A 15,582-nucleotide genomic window follows, 5' to 3' on the forward strand; every position below is an offset into this window, starting at 1 on the left:
TATTAAACATTTTCCGCTCGTGATCGTGTTCTTTGATTAGTGGCACATTCTTTATGTTTTAGGACATTGAGGTTATTGAGCGCATCATAGTCATCATCTCAAAAGATCACCCACCAACCAATAAAATAACTGTCTTTACCTAATCACGTGCAATTGTATATATTAATTATTCTTATTAAATAATTTACTACCATTTAGTTATTTACCATGTGTTGAGCACTGAACGCCGGCACCATCGTTAAAATAGCAGGAGTCGAACGTTTCATATTTTGAACCTGGACAATCGAATATGTTGTTCTCCCTTCCCGTGCATTGTGCATCAAGCAAATGTATGATATTTATTCCATATCCAAATTCAGGTATATCGAATGCCTTTAAAGCACCTGCAAATCCTAAACTTTTACAAATGACGTGTGCGTTATTAAGGGTCCAATCACGGCCACATGTTGTTCCCCAAGATGACCGTGCAAAGACTTCCACTCTTCCTTCACTGATATTTCTACCGCCAACAAGACGAACTGTAGTGGAATGAAAAATGTAAACGATTCACATCTTCTGGTTTATCAGTGTAGACTATTCTTATCTTATTGAACATGGCAAGGTACATTGCATAATTGGTTCTTTTTTCAATAGTGATGAAGACCGTTACCAAGTCAAAATGACGAACAGAAATGAAAATATATTAATGGGAGTACATGCAATACGAAGTTACGAACACATCCCCGACTGTAACCCAAAAGTCCCACAACGCACGCGCGCACACACACACACACGGGCACTTTTGTTTAAACAACACGTGCAGACGTTGATATCAATAATGTTTCATGCATTTTCATTTATACTTATGGATATCATAAAAGAATACTGTAACAATGTACGCCTTTTCGAAGGTGCCGTAACCGGGAATATATATATCGCTGCACATCCATCTCCGATCCTGTTTTGGTTTTGCACAATTGATTTAAAATTATGAATATCACTGAAGTTTCTTAATCATACAAAAGGAAGCGCTTTATATTGAGCAAAATTTCACATTTTTTTCTTCAAAAATAAGTCACAGAAGTATCCGTGCTTCGCATGCATGGGAAAGGAAAAGTCCCTCTTCTAGCTTTTATCATCCCTTAAGCCTTTCACATTTTGAGCTATATTTTTCTTCCTATTATCTAAGAAATATCAAATTTAGAGCAGGTTAAAGTTTCAGAGAATATACAATTCAGAACTTGCCATTCGCGGGAAGAGATCCCTGCATGTATTAGCTTTTTACAGTCTGTTTTGCGAGTTACAGAAATTCAATGTGGCTAAATATTTTACAATCAAATCTGATGTGACTAAGGTAGGTATTTTATATCACTTTCGTTCAAATTCTTTTAAATAAAACGTCTTAGCTTTCGCGCTTCGCGCGGTAAGAGGATATTTTGAATTCCTAAATCTTTTCCCATTTTGTAGGCGCTCATCTTTTCTTTTGAAAACAGGTTTTGTTTTTAATCACAGCAAGTCAATTGAATTCGTGTTGATAAGGGTATTATAGGGACGCAAGAGACGCCTTATTTTAATTGTAATTTGATGAGATATCTAAAATTCGCAGTCCGCGCGGGAGGGGGAAACTCCCCCTCCCTGCACCCTACCCCCTAGGGAGCGCGCTTCGCGCGCTCTCTAAGTGTTGGCACGCTTCGCGTGCACTTACCGCCCCCTCCAAAATTAAATCCTGGCTACGCGGTTGATTGATTCATGTAACCTTCCCCGGCTTATGCTTTATCTTACATGACAGAGTGAAGTGCATCACACATTGGTGATTTAATTTCATTTATTTTTTCCACGTTGCACAGCATGATGGATGTTGCTTCCAGAAAAAAAACCGGTGAAGTGTGTTACGAACACACATGAAATGGGATGATACATTCAGCCACAATTTCAAGTAATTAGGGAGTTTTCGCAATTATAACGCAGAAAATCTTTAGTCGAAGCCCTTCATTGAAAAAAAAAAACCGTTGTCGAAAATCGGTGAATCAAAACAGCAGTGTCGACCAGGACTCTGGGCAAACGACATATTTGCAATTTTCGTCCAGTCCGAATCTTCGGATCTGCTGTCCCGATCCAACTTTCGACAAAAACATATTAGCTGTCCATTCTTATTTGACTTGCATTTTCAAAGGACATGATACATTGTAGAAAGAGTCTGCATAGTTATTGCGAAAATTCCATCTTGATGCAAGTACCAATACAACACAATTGCAACTTACTGCCATTAGAACACCGGACCATTGCAAATTGGGTCGAATTGCACGGTTGCGGATTATACCACGGACATTCTAGTATACTCGATTCATTTCCTCTGCAATGAATACCATCTATGATATATTCCTCGGCCAGTCTCTTGATATTGCTAGCATCATTCGGATGTTGGTCAGTATCGAGAGCCCGACCTATACCTAGGTATTTACAGACGACACGTCCGTCGTTGATGTCCCAGTGGTCATTGCAAACTGGTATCCATGAGTCATTATAAAACACCTCTACTACACCAGCCCAAGGGTATTGGCCACCAGTCAGACGAACTATAAAGTGTAATTGAAACAACATTGATTTAATGGTAGCACGTAAAGTGGCAATGGGGTATAATTTTGATTACATATAGGGATTCCATTAATAATTTTTCTCCAATTACAGTGGATACGGAACTGATGTTGCAGACCGCCCGCCTTTTTATGTCGCAATGTTTTTTTTTTTAATGGACATGTGATTCAGAGGTTTTATGTCAGTCGAACCGACATACATAGGCGTATATGCCAATAAGGCAGATTACCACTTTTAAGTATTTAATTCCGTGACATAGGATAAACGTATTTTAGTATTTTGAATGGTTTATTAATGATACAGCTCTTTTTGCTGACAATGTAGTACGTAACATTTCCTGATTAGGTAAACAAAACTTATTTGACTACTCAAAAATTTATTGAAACAATATTCACTTTTACCGCTTGATCCCTGATAGTTCCCACAGAGCATGCTAAGAGGGTCTCAATGAAAATGTCGAGAAAAATAACTTTCATGGCCCCCTAGTTCCTATCATTCAAAGAAAATTTGGTAATATCAGGAGCTTACTTGTAAAATTTGTGCATGATGCTGACGCCTTGTATGGAATTCGGCACTCTTTCGGTGCGTTGGTACGGCTGTAGTTGCACTCTGCGAACGAGGACTCGTAGCCCAAGCATCCCATGTCAAACAAAACATTAGATGAAGCTGGTTTATAATCGTCAACGTTGGTCGTGTGAAATGAGCCGCTGAATCCCAGACATCTGCAAGCTACATCTGCATCACGCCTATCCCAATTTGAGAAACAGATATCTCCCCATGACCCGTTCAGAAACACCTGTACTATTCCTGAAGAAGGCAACACATTCTCATAGCGATCGACAAGACGCACTGCCCATTCTGTAAGGAAAGTATATAACAATGATAATTGTAATGATATTACTCAAGCTTATTATGGTATTATGGTATTATGGTATTATGTCTTGTTCTTCCTACCCACCAAATTTATTAGTCATAGCAATATCTAGTCTTATTTTACAGTTTCCTACTTATTTCTTTATCAGGTGTCTCATGAAAAATAGACAAACCTGACAATCGAGCTGTCATCCAGTTCCCGCAGCTGGAAGTCATGAGACCAGCTGAGACTTGGCACTCTTTGTGGGTAACCCATCCAATTTCTTGGAACGATTTGTGACTATAGGATAAGAATGGGGTTCATCACTATCAGCATGAGACCAAGGAACATTAAAACAATGGAAGCATCCCGTGTCATCAATCTCAAAGAAGGCAAACTGTCAATTTTTTCATTAGACACTGTGATACAGGAACCTGCAATATCAGATTAGATCAGATTGCTTAGATATTGCTATGACCAAGAAATCTGGTGGGTAGGATTAAGAAATGTGAATGGATGAAATTTGGTCTTTATGTCTTAATTCGTTCTACATGACATGTTCTATGATGTTAGGCTCAAAACCTTTCAGTCGGCTATCGTACAATCAAACTAAAAGTAATTCGCTTTAAGTTTGTATTATCATGATAATAGCTAAACATTATTTTCTTCTGCATAGAATTGCTTTTCATTTCATTCTGTTCCTCTCGTCTGTATAATATACCATAAGACATTCTCGTAATAAGGTCTCATTAAATAGAAATATAATAAATAAAAAAAAATCACAGTATAAAAAATAGCACGTTGTTTAACCCGGGGTTTAACCCTGTCACGATAACAACAACAAGTTGTTTAATTTGAAAATGTTTTAAACTTTAACTAGTTTACAAAGTTTAAACAGTTGCTTAAAAGGTAGTTGTTAGAGTGACGGGCCCTATGTTTTAAACAGCGTTCTTTGCGTCAGATGTCACCCCTAAACGGAACAATAAACTCACCATCGGCGACATTTCGATGAGGCAAGAAGAGAGACGCATGTTTTCCACATGTTAAGAATATTAATATGTAAACCAAATGACACCAACAAATTACATTTGATTTGTAGGAATCCATTCATAGCGTTCATTTAGACCTGATGTCTTGATGTAGGATCTTCACTAGCGGAATTTCAATATGATGTTTAAAAGAAATTTACTATGTGCATGCATATAAACGCTTTTCTTACAACAACCAACTTTCATAAAACGATGATGGTTGATGCAACAATGAGTGCGATCCAAGAAAAGGTTCGCTTGTGAATTGACATTGATTAAATTAAATAATACTGTTCAACTGCGCGTTCGCGCCGAAATATGGCACGCACATTTTTACCACATGCCTAAAACCTCCCCCTCTCTCTCTCAATGTTTTCTTCGATAACAATCTACGACGTTATTAACTCATTCTACAATATGGCATTCTGACCGCAAAGTTCCCTTCAGATTGAACTTTTTAAAGTAACTTTTTTTTTAAATCCAAAACTCATCTACGCTTGTCGATATTAGGTTACGTTAATGTATTCAACTGAAAAGATGTGATGGTAATAGATTCACGTACAAGTAAAGTTGTAGGCATCCACAAATTTTCTTCAACTAAATTCAGAATCATTTATTTGGTTCTCTGAAGAAAAAAAACACTGGAAAGACAAATGAGATAGAAATTGGGAGCAAAAGGAAGAGTAATTTAAAATTATGGCAGACTTTTTTTTTTGTTAGAGATATCTCTTCTTCTCGAGATGGAAATGTAAACAAATAATATACAGAAGGACAACTTTCATCCCATCACATCCCGTCCTTGTATATTCTTGTCATACCTGTATAGTTTGGTGTCGCAATATTTGCAATCGCTGAAATTGATCGCGTGATGCTTCAAGAATTCTTTATGCTCCGACTAGCGAAATGAATAAACAAAAAGTTGGAAGATAAAACGTACCAAAGGGGGAAAGTGGTACTCAAGAGGAAACGCGTGCCAAATTGATCTTAGAGACAGTGGATGCAAAATATGTTTGACGTATCTTTAACTGGCCCAGTTCGTGAGGAAGTAAAGGGAAGCAGTATTTTTAATCAGATCTCCCATTTACCGCTTGAACCTAAACTAACATTGAGCCCATTTGCTGTTCTCTTGTTTTGGTCTGGAGAACAAGAAGTACATGATGTAATGTAAAAACAAATTTAACTAGAAACGAAAAAAACCTTTCAGATTTTGCACTCATCTATCTATCCACCGAATATATATTCATATATACATTATAATATAAAGAGAGGGGGAGAGATGGAGGGAGGAGAGAGAGAAAGACCATGCATGCCGTAAAAAATGTAATTTTAAGGATATGGCATAGTTTCGGATTTTGCACTTATCTATCTATCCACCGAATATCTACCCATATATAAATATATATATATATATATATATATATATATATATATATATATATATATATATATAAAGAGAGAGGGGGCAGAGGGGTAGAGATGAAGAGAGAGGGGGATAGGGGAGAGATGGAGAGAGAGAGAGAGAGAGAGAGAAAGACCATGCATGCCGTAAAAAGTATAATTTTAAGGATATGGCGTACTCTAATTTACTACTCTATTTGGCCACATGGAAAATGATCTGGCCATTCGAATCTGACGTAAGCAATTGCAATTATTATAGATCGAGCAGTTGAGCAATTGATTTTGATTTTAATCCTCCGTAAAGTTACTGTCTTTAAACCTAGTATTCATCTACAGTATTATATGATGATTCCGTTCGGCGACAATCAAGCACCACATTTTCAGTCTTCTACATGCTATTTGATTTTCCCAAAGTCAATGACTCACATTCCTTAATATCTGAAACTAATCTAATCAGATTTGACTAGATTTTCGGGTCCGATTGCCCTCAAAACGATTCTAGTACAAAAGTAATCTGATTCCTCAAAGTCGAAGAGAACAAATGCTACTTTATTATAATGTAAACTAACACTAACACTTTTATGTCAAATTTGCTACAGTGCAAGAGCCAAATCAGTTAAGAGTGGGCATTTTGTCCACCCCGTCATCCGTGGTTTCCTATGTTGAGAGACCTTACCCATCTTTACCCATTTTTGTTTTATGTGTTCCTTAGATATTATAAGATATAAAACCTCTTGAACGATGTCATTTTCGCACAGGGGTGCTATACAAAATACAAAATTTTAGAAAAAGTGCGGGTACGATGCGGCATCCTTTTAGCGATTACTACAGAATCAATGATTTAAAAATAATTTTGTGTGAATGATTTTATTTACTTAATTATTATTCCAGAAGATATTTGATACTTTTGGACAGTACTTACAAAACAGTACTTGGAAATAATACGTTTAATTTTTTTCTCTCATCCGTCCATGACATCCAACTTCAGATTGATTCATGCAATGTATCTTATTGTAAAAAAAGATGATCTGTATGGGGATTTTTTTTTCTACATTCTTTTATCTTCTATTTGCATGCAAACCAAATTACAAAGATACCCCCTAAATAATTGACATTATCCTAAGGAAAACAAGTACTTGTACACGAATCGATGATATTTGGAAGTGTTTACAGGAGAGGAAGTAACTGGAAGAAAGAGTGACTGGAAAAAAAATATTCGATGAGTGGATCAAATGTGGAAATTCGAAGATGGCGCACTTAATAGACCCCAGAAAGTTGATATCAATTTCAAATAAATGAACACTCGATAAATTTGCAAAGTATAAATGAAGAGCTCATTTGCAAAAGGGGTTAGATCAATTGTTCATCAAATTTTGTTGTCCCAATGTATAAATTTTTAGTCGTTCTATAATGATACCACAGAAAAGTTGAAATTCCCATTGAAAAGTGAAAAAAAATGGCAAAGAAAAATCACTTTTCAAGAGGGGTTAAATCCATTTCACTTTGTTTGCAAGAGAGGCCAGATCCACAAAGGTAATTTTTGGAAAGAAATATTTTTAAAAAGTATGAAGAAATGCAGATTTTTTAACTACCAAATTTTGTGTTTACATGTTAGGGTATCATGAAAATTTAGTTTAACATGAGAATATTGCAATATAGGAGAATAAAAGTTTGATTTTATCGGAATGGTCTAAAGTGGATCTAGCCCGTTTTGCAAACAAACTCTTCAAATATACATGCCATCAATTAAATACAACGCGGTATTTTTATCACTTGACCATGACGCCTCCATGACATATGTTCAAAAGATAAAAGGACGTGCTACTTTTTTCATATTTATTTAGTATAAGTATACAGTTTAAGCAGAATTGCATTTTCCAAATGTCAAACAGAGTTTATTACTCGGGGTTTTTAACGGGTAATCAAATTGACCTGGAAGTCTAACCTAAATTTATTTGATTATTTTTTTTATACCATTAAGATATACTTTATATATGTCGAAGGTGGTATATATTATGTAGATATTAGTATCAGAGAGCATTTCTGATTTATCATAAAATGTTTTATTTCTTTGGGGACTTTAAGAATATTTTATCCGTAAAGTTACATGCAAAAAGCGTGATTTGTTGGGAATCCAGTCGTAGCCATAAAATGTTGTGTTGGGAAGGATAAAAATAAATTAAACAGAATGGTGAAAGTTTGAAAGAAATCAGACAAGCAATAAGAAAGTTTTAGCTGCTTTAAATTGAGATCACTAATACTATGTAGATTTCAAATTGGCAACTAGGTAAGTAAATTATGACAAGGGGCAAGGACAAATTTCCCATAGGCCATGTACTTAATTATCAGGGATTTGTGGTTTTCTCCTAAGTACCCATTCCCCCGGGGCAGTAATCAAAATTTAACCCATGTAGTATATTGTTTCATGTCCTCATGAAAGAAAAATATAATTTGAAATAAAACTTTTTGGGGAAATGACATTTTAGCCAGTATATGTATTGGAGTACATGGAAGAGTAGTCCTTGCCTTACATCACTATGACTTCCCATATGCGGCCAATTTGAAGTCTCCATGTGTATAGTGATTACCAATATTTACAACTATTAAAAATTCATAACTTTCTTGTTGTTTGTCCAATACCCTTCAAACTTTCACCTATCAACTTGTCTGAATTTAATTTTTCTTATAAAAACAATTTTTTATTTGGGTTGGATTCCCCTTTAATAGCACTTTTCCTTTGTAGAAATAGATCAAACCTTTTAAAAGAACATGAATAGTTGTACATGTATGTACACTTTAAAAAATTGAAAAAAAGAGACCAGCTAAGAAGCGAGACCTGGCTGTATGGCGCTGCTCTCTCGAACAGTAAGGTATATAAAGGTAATATTTATGTAATTGATGAAAAGTACATGTTAAACGTTTTAAAGAAAACATTTCGAGTAATTCCTTTTTTTACAATGCAAGCAATGATACTAATCATAAAAGATGTAATTGTGAGTGTCATGTCTGTGAATTTCGGTAAATGTGTGTAGTAAAGTTTTTACAGACATATTTAAATCTGATGTGATTATTTATGTCTAGGATCGATCTTCAGCATCACCATCCGAAAGACGCGAACCAGAACTTGAACTACGAACCCCGATTCGGAATCTACCCCAATGTAGCTTTCCTTGGATTAAAATGAGCACGCCACAACTCCTTGTTGTGTCGTCTTGACACTTCGGGTTGTGGTCTTGAGATCTACGATATAGTCACTCAGCAATTTACGGAAAATTCGAGAACGGAGTATAAGTGTATTGTCAAACGCCTGTCAAGAGACAAGGAACAACTAAAAAATCTTTGTCGAAAATTGGTGAACCGAGACAGCAGAGCTGACGAAAGTTGCAAATGTTGTTTGTCCAGAATCTAGGACTAAATTGCTCTTTTGATTCCCAATTATTGTCGTCAACCACGCCGGGCATTCGATATTCTGTTCTATAATACTCCGAACGTCCCTGAGCAAAAACTCCCTAGTTTCAATCAAAAGTGATGAAAACTATCTCTAATGTTATCTTTTAATTCGTGTCCGTGAATTATTATCGTCCATTGATTGTTATATTTACGTATTTAGTGAGTATGGTTATCTTGTTTGACATGGGTGGCGAAACGCGAGAAGACAACGAATATTTTCTCCTGTTATAACTGCTTTTATGGTAATGGATTGTGTGTTATAGCACACACATTTTTAAAGGCGAAATGATATGGAATACGGTAAGCATTCAGGTTATTGGTTCCTTCAAAACCAAACAACCAAAGAGTGTGTACCTTAAAATGAATAGTTAAAAGCAAACAATCGACATTTATGGAGAAGTAGACGAGTTGAGCACGAATCGCTGAATTTCTGATTATGTTTCTACCGTTGTCGATCCATATATATATATTTGAAAGTAATGTGTACAAAGAAACTTTAACCAGTCTGACCTATGAGTCTCTCTTTCACGGGCCAGATAAACTCTTCACCTTTCATCAGCAGGGTCTTATTTCTCCTTTCTGTTTCCTTTGTAAATCACTTTCTCCTAATAATCTTTTCGTCTGCCGGCATTGATCAAAGTTTAGATTATAATCAAAACTAATACTCACCTTTTTACCATGTTTGATAAGTAGAAATCATACCATCAGAGTTTAAACATTATCTACAAAATGTTCAAACATTAATCCATAACTTATGCATAATAAACCACGTCGTCTTAGGCAGTCAGGCTCTTAGCTAAGTTGTCCATATTAAATTCACGTTTTCCACAGATATTTTTTCCACTATATGATATGCGATGGAAAGGTGCATGGTCCCTTCTGCTTCAGTGGTTGAAAAGATGAAGTGGTAATAAGTTGGACTTTTCAAAGATTAGAGAAGACCTGACATGTTTTCAGGGGTCGCTTGTAATTGAATCGATTTTATTTTCAACTTTCGATATCACATGCGGGTAAGCAAATCAATGAAGACCATTTATGTTATTCATATTCTGTGTGAAATTACAGATTCTACCTCAAAATAGCAGAAGTATTTATTTTTTCCAACTGTAATGTTTCTCGTTTATTTCTGAAATACGAAAAACATGCATCTTGAGATATCATTGTATTTCACCAAATTTTAATTGAATTTTTGAAAGTTAAACAATGTGAACAGTACCAAAATAAAAAAAAAGGTTTTTATTAGAAATACAATTTTGATGATTGTATATGTTTCAAAATATTTTTTATCAATTATATTCACATTTTGTGGATATGATCGATAAAGGTGTTCTTTTCAGAGCAAGGCTCGAATGAACATTAACATCCATAGAAACATAAAGTGGACAGTTCCATTGGATCGATATCCTTTTAATTTAAGTATTTTGAATGATAGGATTTTCTATGTATATGTACAGTTGTCTTGCAGAGAATATGATGGATTATCCGAAGACAGATGCCACATCTTACACATTGTTGATAGTACATGTATATATTTTGCAAATATCGTGTATGGATCTATCAAACGTCACTTCAAGCATCACCAAAATGCGAGGTAAGTACCTGAAATTCCAATGCAATGCTTGTGATTGAAAGTAGTACATTTTATTGAAAAAAAAACAAAAAAAACAAATTCTTCTTTAATCAGTTACATATTGCAGACACTATACCATGTGAGTGAAAAAAAATGGCGCCTCAAATAAATCCCCAATTTAAGGAATAATACATCTTTAACATGTAATTATATATGGCTCGAAAGAGCATGGTCGCACAAATAATTTGATACAATATTTATGCGATATGTGTTAACGCTTGGATGATCAGGAAGTATTCTTTGCGGTGATGTAAATTTTTATTTGCGCCAAACTTATGCCCCCATCACACTTATTCGGTATCAGCAGGAATCAAGCAGAAGCTGGAACGAAAAAGTATTTTTAAAATCTAGAAATTTTTGGGAGGAACTTATGAATTCACCAAACTGGAGTTGAAATTCAGTAAATTGACTAGGTGAATCATCAACCACTAGTAAAAATGAACCGCAATGGAGTCAGATTGATAATTCGTGCTACATTCTTGGACATTCTAGGCGCATTCTAAATATTCTGACTGCATTCTGAGTGCATTCGAAATATTTCTGTCATTTCTTTTGGCCGTCCCGAAGATTTTGGTCATGTTCGAAACATTCGAGGGATATTTTCGAACGGTGTTCGAAGTAGATTTAAATGACAAACTGGTGGTCGAACAATAGTCCTTTCATTCCGGTCAATTCTGCTTGATTCGGAATAAGTGTGATGGGGGCTTAAGGCATGACTGAAATGAATTAATTCAAATGTTAATGTCATAATCCTACAAGAGTTGCATCAAAATCAATTTCACAATATTTTCCAGTAATTGACATTGTAATTGTTTAATAGTATCAATTTTTAGTATCAATTCTTCATTGAAAAGTGATTTGCAAATACTTTTGATGAATTTTCCGGCGTTAAGCTTGTTTGATTTTCGTCTTTTTATTCAACTTAAGTATTTTCGGAGTAAACTTGACCTTTAATATTGAGATCCTTAAGGAAAGGAAGGTCACAACGCTGGGCAGCTACTTAGTGAGCTAAATAAACCTATACATGATCCATTATATTTATATAACTTTATAAATGAATGTTTCTGAGAATTTATGGGGTTTTATTCAGCATCAAATAATATTACTTTAAAATATGGTAAAAGCAATCCATTGTTGAAGTCTTGACGGAGTCCTTGAATGCAAAACTTGCAACTGTTATAAGCTACTGAAATTGTGAATTCAGTTGGTGAACAGCATCGTCATTTAAATTTACGATTTATTTTATTTATACACAAAGAAAAGGAATATGGTAAATGACAAATATAACGTAAAAGTTCTGAAATAGGAAAGGATTCTATCCTCTCTCACTTCTCTCTCACTCTCTGTCTCCCCTCCACCCCTCTCTCCCCTCTTCTCTCTCTCTCTCTCTCTCCCCCTCTCACTATCTCCTAATATATCCCTCCCTGTTCCTCTTTCTCTGTAACTTTTAATGGAATGTAACGTTTTGGGGATAGGAAATGAGCGTAAAAGTAATAAAAAATTTTGTTCATTTTTTCTCCTTTATTTCATGATGTACCTTAATGTAGATGAGGTCGATAAGAATGGCAAACTCTTTGACTTTAAGGATACCATCAATCTGTCTGAAGGGCGAGTGGATGTGTATGTAAATGGATCCTGGGAAACTATCTGCATCAATGACTGGGACATAATCGATGCCTCAATTGTCTGCATCAGCCTAGGTTTCATCGAAGCAGCGAAAGCATATTTCGCATACAGTGGCAACTACAATTTTTTTGTGTGATGTGGATTGCTTTGACAATGAGACGACCATCTCTGATTGCCCACATAGTAAGCCAACTGAGTACGTGCAAAATTATCTTCCCAATGCAGCAGTTTGGTGCCAAAACAATACAAGTATTTCACCTACTAAAGTAATTACATATGAATGTGAGGCAGGATATACGCAGATCGCAATCCACGGCACATAAAATCTCTATCTTTATATTCCTTACTGAAAATTTGTTGCTATTTGATCGGTCGAGAGCCATTCACGTGACTAATCATAATTTCACCGGAAAAATGAAATTTATTGGAGATCAAAATAGTTCGTGACGTCAGAGTAGAATATTTGTTTAAAAACTATTTTGCGTCCGACTGGAAACCACGCAATCACTCGGGCACAGCGCACGACGGACTGCCTTTACCGGACAAGTCTAGTGATGCACCGATGGTAGCTTCGCGCAGTCTATTCAGGAACCGGTTATCTTAGAATGATAAGCCAATTTTGCATAAATTAGAGCTAAGCTGATCTAGATTTTGTCCATATCATGGAGATGGGCCATAGGGGTGTTTCACCAGCGACTTGGTTCAGCAATTCAACAACTGATAAAGATCATGTGCTGTCAAAGACCACTCGATAGGGCGTGCTGCCTGACTGTAGGGGCCGCGGAACCTGAGGGGCTGGGGGGGGGGCTTCAGCCCCCCCCCCCCCCCACTTTTATCCAAAACCGTGTACAAAAACTTAAAATTGACCATATGATTGTGATTTTTAGCATGGTCAGCCCCCCCACTTTTGGCTCAGCCCCCCCCCCCCCCCCCACTTTGAAAACCGTTCCGCGGCCCCTGTTCAGACATACAGTGCAGAAGGAATGAATCGAGTATTTTCTTCTGCCCTGGTTCTCGCTTAGGAGTGCACAACTGCAATTCTACAAGCAGAGCTAATTTGTAAAATGCTTATCTGGTGGTGAGAAATAGATCATACATCATTCTAGAAAATATGTGAAGTGTATGATTTGGGTTTAAAATAAATGTGTATCAATCAAATATGATTTATTAACATTTGTGGTCGTACGTCATCACCAAAAAGACGTCGAATCTGGATTCTGTTCTCATTGGGTGATAAGTTCTTTATTAAAGCATATATTTTGTTATTATCAGTGTTCCATGTTGACTTGAAAATCAAGCCTTTATACTAGTTTCCTTTGTACTATTTTCTCTATTTGCAAATCTTTTGTTGTGATTTTAATTTTTTTTTAATGATAATTATTTGTACTTTTGAAAATATTATACGGTATATAGGCCTACATGTGTTTCTTCAAGTACAATTCTCTATATTGATCATTCAAAGTTCGATTAACTTGAGGTCAATATCCATATGAAGGAAGGGTGGAGGTATTTAACAAGTCTTCATGGGGATTTATTTATCTGTGGTGAAAGATGGTCGCTGAACAACGCCCATATCATTTGCAGTCAAGGATTCACCCATGCAACAAAAGCCTATGGATGACCTCAATTTGAAAAAAAGGTCCTCGCTATACCCACCTGGCCGATGCCCGTTCTTCAGGGGAAGAGTCCAATATTTTCGACTGCCCCGGTGTGCATTTCGATATATCTAATTTTTGTTATTTAGATGACGGGGCTGGAGTTAAGTGTTCAAATAAAGGTGAGACTGTTAATTTTTTTCCACGAATATATCATCTTAGCTAAACAGAATTGCAATGTACTCTGACCCTTGAAAATTTAAGTTTTCATATTTTGGATTCGTTGCATAAAAATTTTGCCATGGAAAAACTCTGGAAATTTTTTTGCCAATTTTTCTTAATGTGTAAACTTAAATGACATTATTTTGTTTGTCAGAGCTTTTGTATGGCAAAATATTTATGCAACGGGTGCCAGGTTTGGCAATTAAAAGAAAATAAATAAATGGCATTAAAATTTACTTCGCTTGTTTTCCAGCTCTCAGGACGTTGTCGATTCTTGCGGAAACATGATTAACATAATATCTAGGATAACGATAAAATGATAAAGATACACGAATCGTACAAAATTTAAAAAAGAGAGGTAAATGAAAATGAATTCCTTGAGAAATTAAGACAATATTTATCGCTTTCTCCTTGATCACGTTGAATGACTATGAAAAGAACACCTAAGAATTTAATGAGCTTGTAAAAACATAAGGAAAGCATACTGTAACGTAGTTTCTTTAATCTTTTCAAGAATAGATGACACTGCATACCTTGTTAATGGGAGCAATTCTCTTGAAGGCAAGGTAACACTTTAACGGGCAAAGGGGATCAGTATGCGGGGAGACATGGAGTATGAACGTCGTCTGCAGAAGTCTAGGACTTGGCCATGCATTAAGTATTTCCACGTCACCCTTATCGGCTGGAGCCTCAGAGTTCTTAGTGGACAGTCTGAATTGCATAGGAATTGAGTCTCATGTATTCGACTGTCCAGGAATAATCAATAGATCCAAAGACAATAAGCCTGTTCACGGTTGTAAACTGCGCACGAGCAGAAAAAGGTCATTGGAGACAACCATGAAGGTGGCTTTCAAATTCACTGACATAGGCATTTGTGATTTGATGATTATTCATGTATTCCTTTCAAAACATTTATCACATCCAAGCTGAACAGTAATAAATAGAGCCTTCATAATCACTGGTATTTGACAGTAGCCTAAACAATAGTCAAATGTGCCAAAGGCAGACAATAAAACAGATTTCCAAACTTTATCCCTGATGTACTATTCTAGTCACCTGGTCTATACAATGCCTTTTGTTCTTAGAATTTGAATACTCTACCGGTAAAGCTTACGCAACATCTACATTTGAAAATGATAGTGCTTATCCTAATGAAAAATCACAAAGGTCATTGGAGAAAAGTTGATCATGAGCTAACCGTGAACT

The sequence above is a fragment of the Lytechinus pictus genome, chromosome 2, assembly GCF_037042905.1.
Source record: "Lytechinus pictus isolate F3 Inbred chromosome 2, Lp3.0, whole genome shotgun sequence".
NCBI classification, from domain to species: domain Eukaryota; kingdom Metazoa; phylum Echinodermata; class Echinoidea; order Temnopleuroida; family Toxopneustidae; genus Lytechinus; species Lytechinus pictus.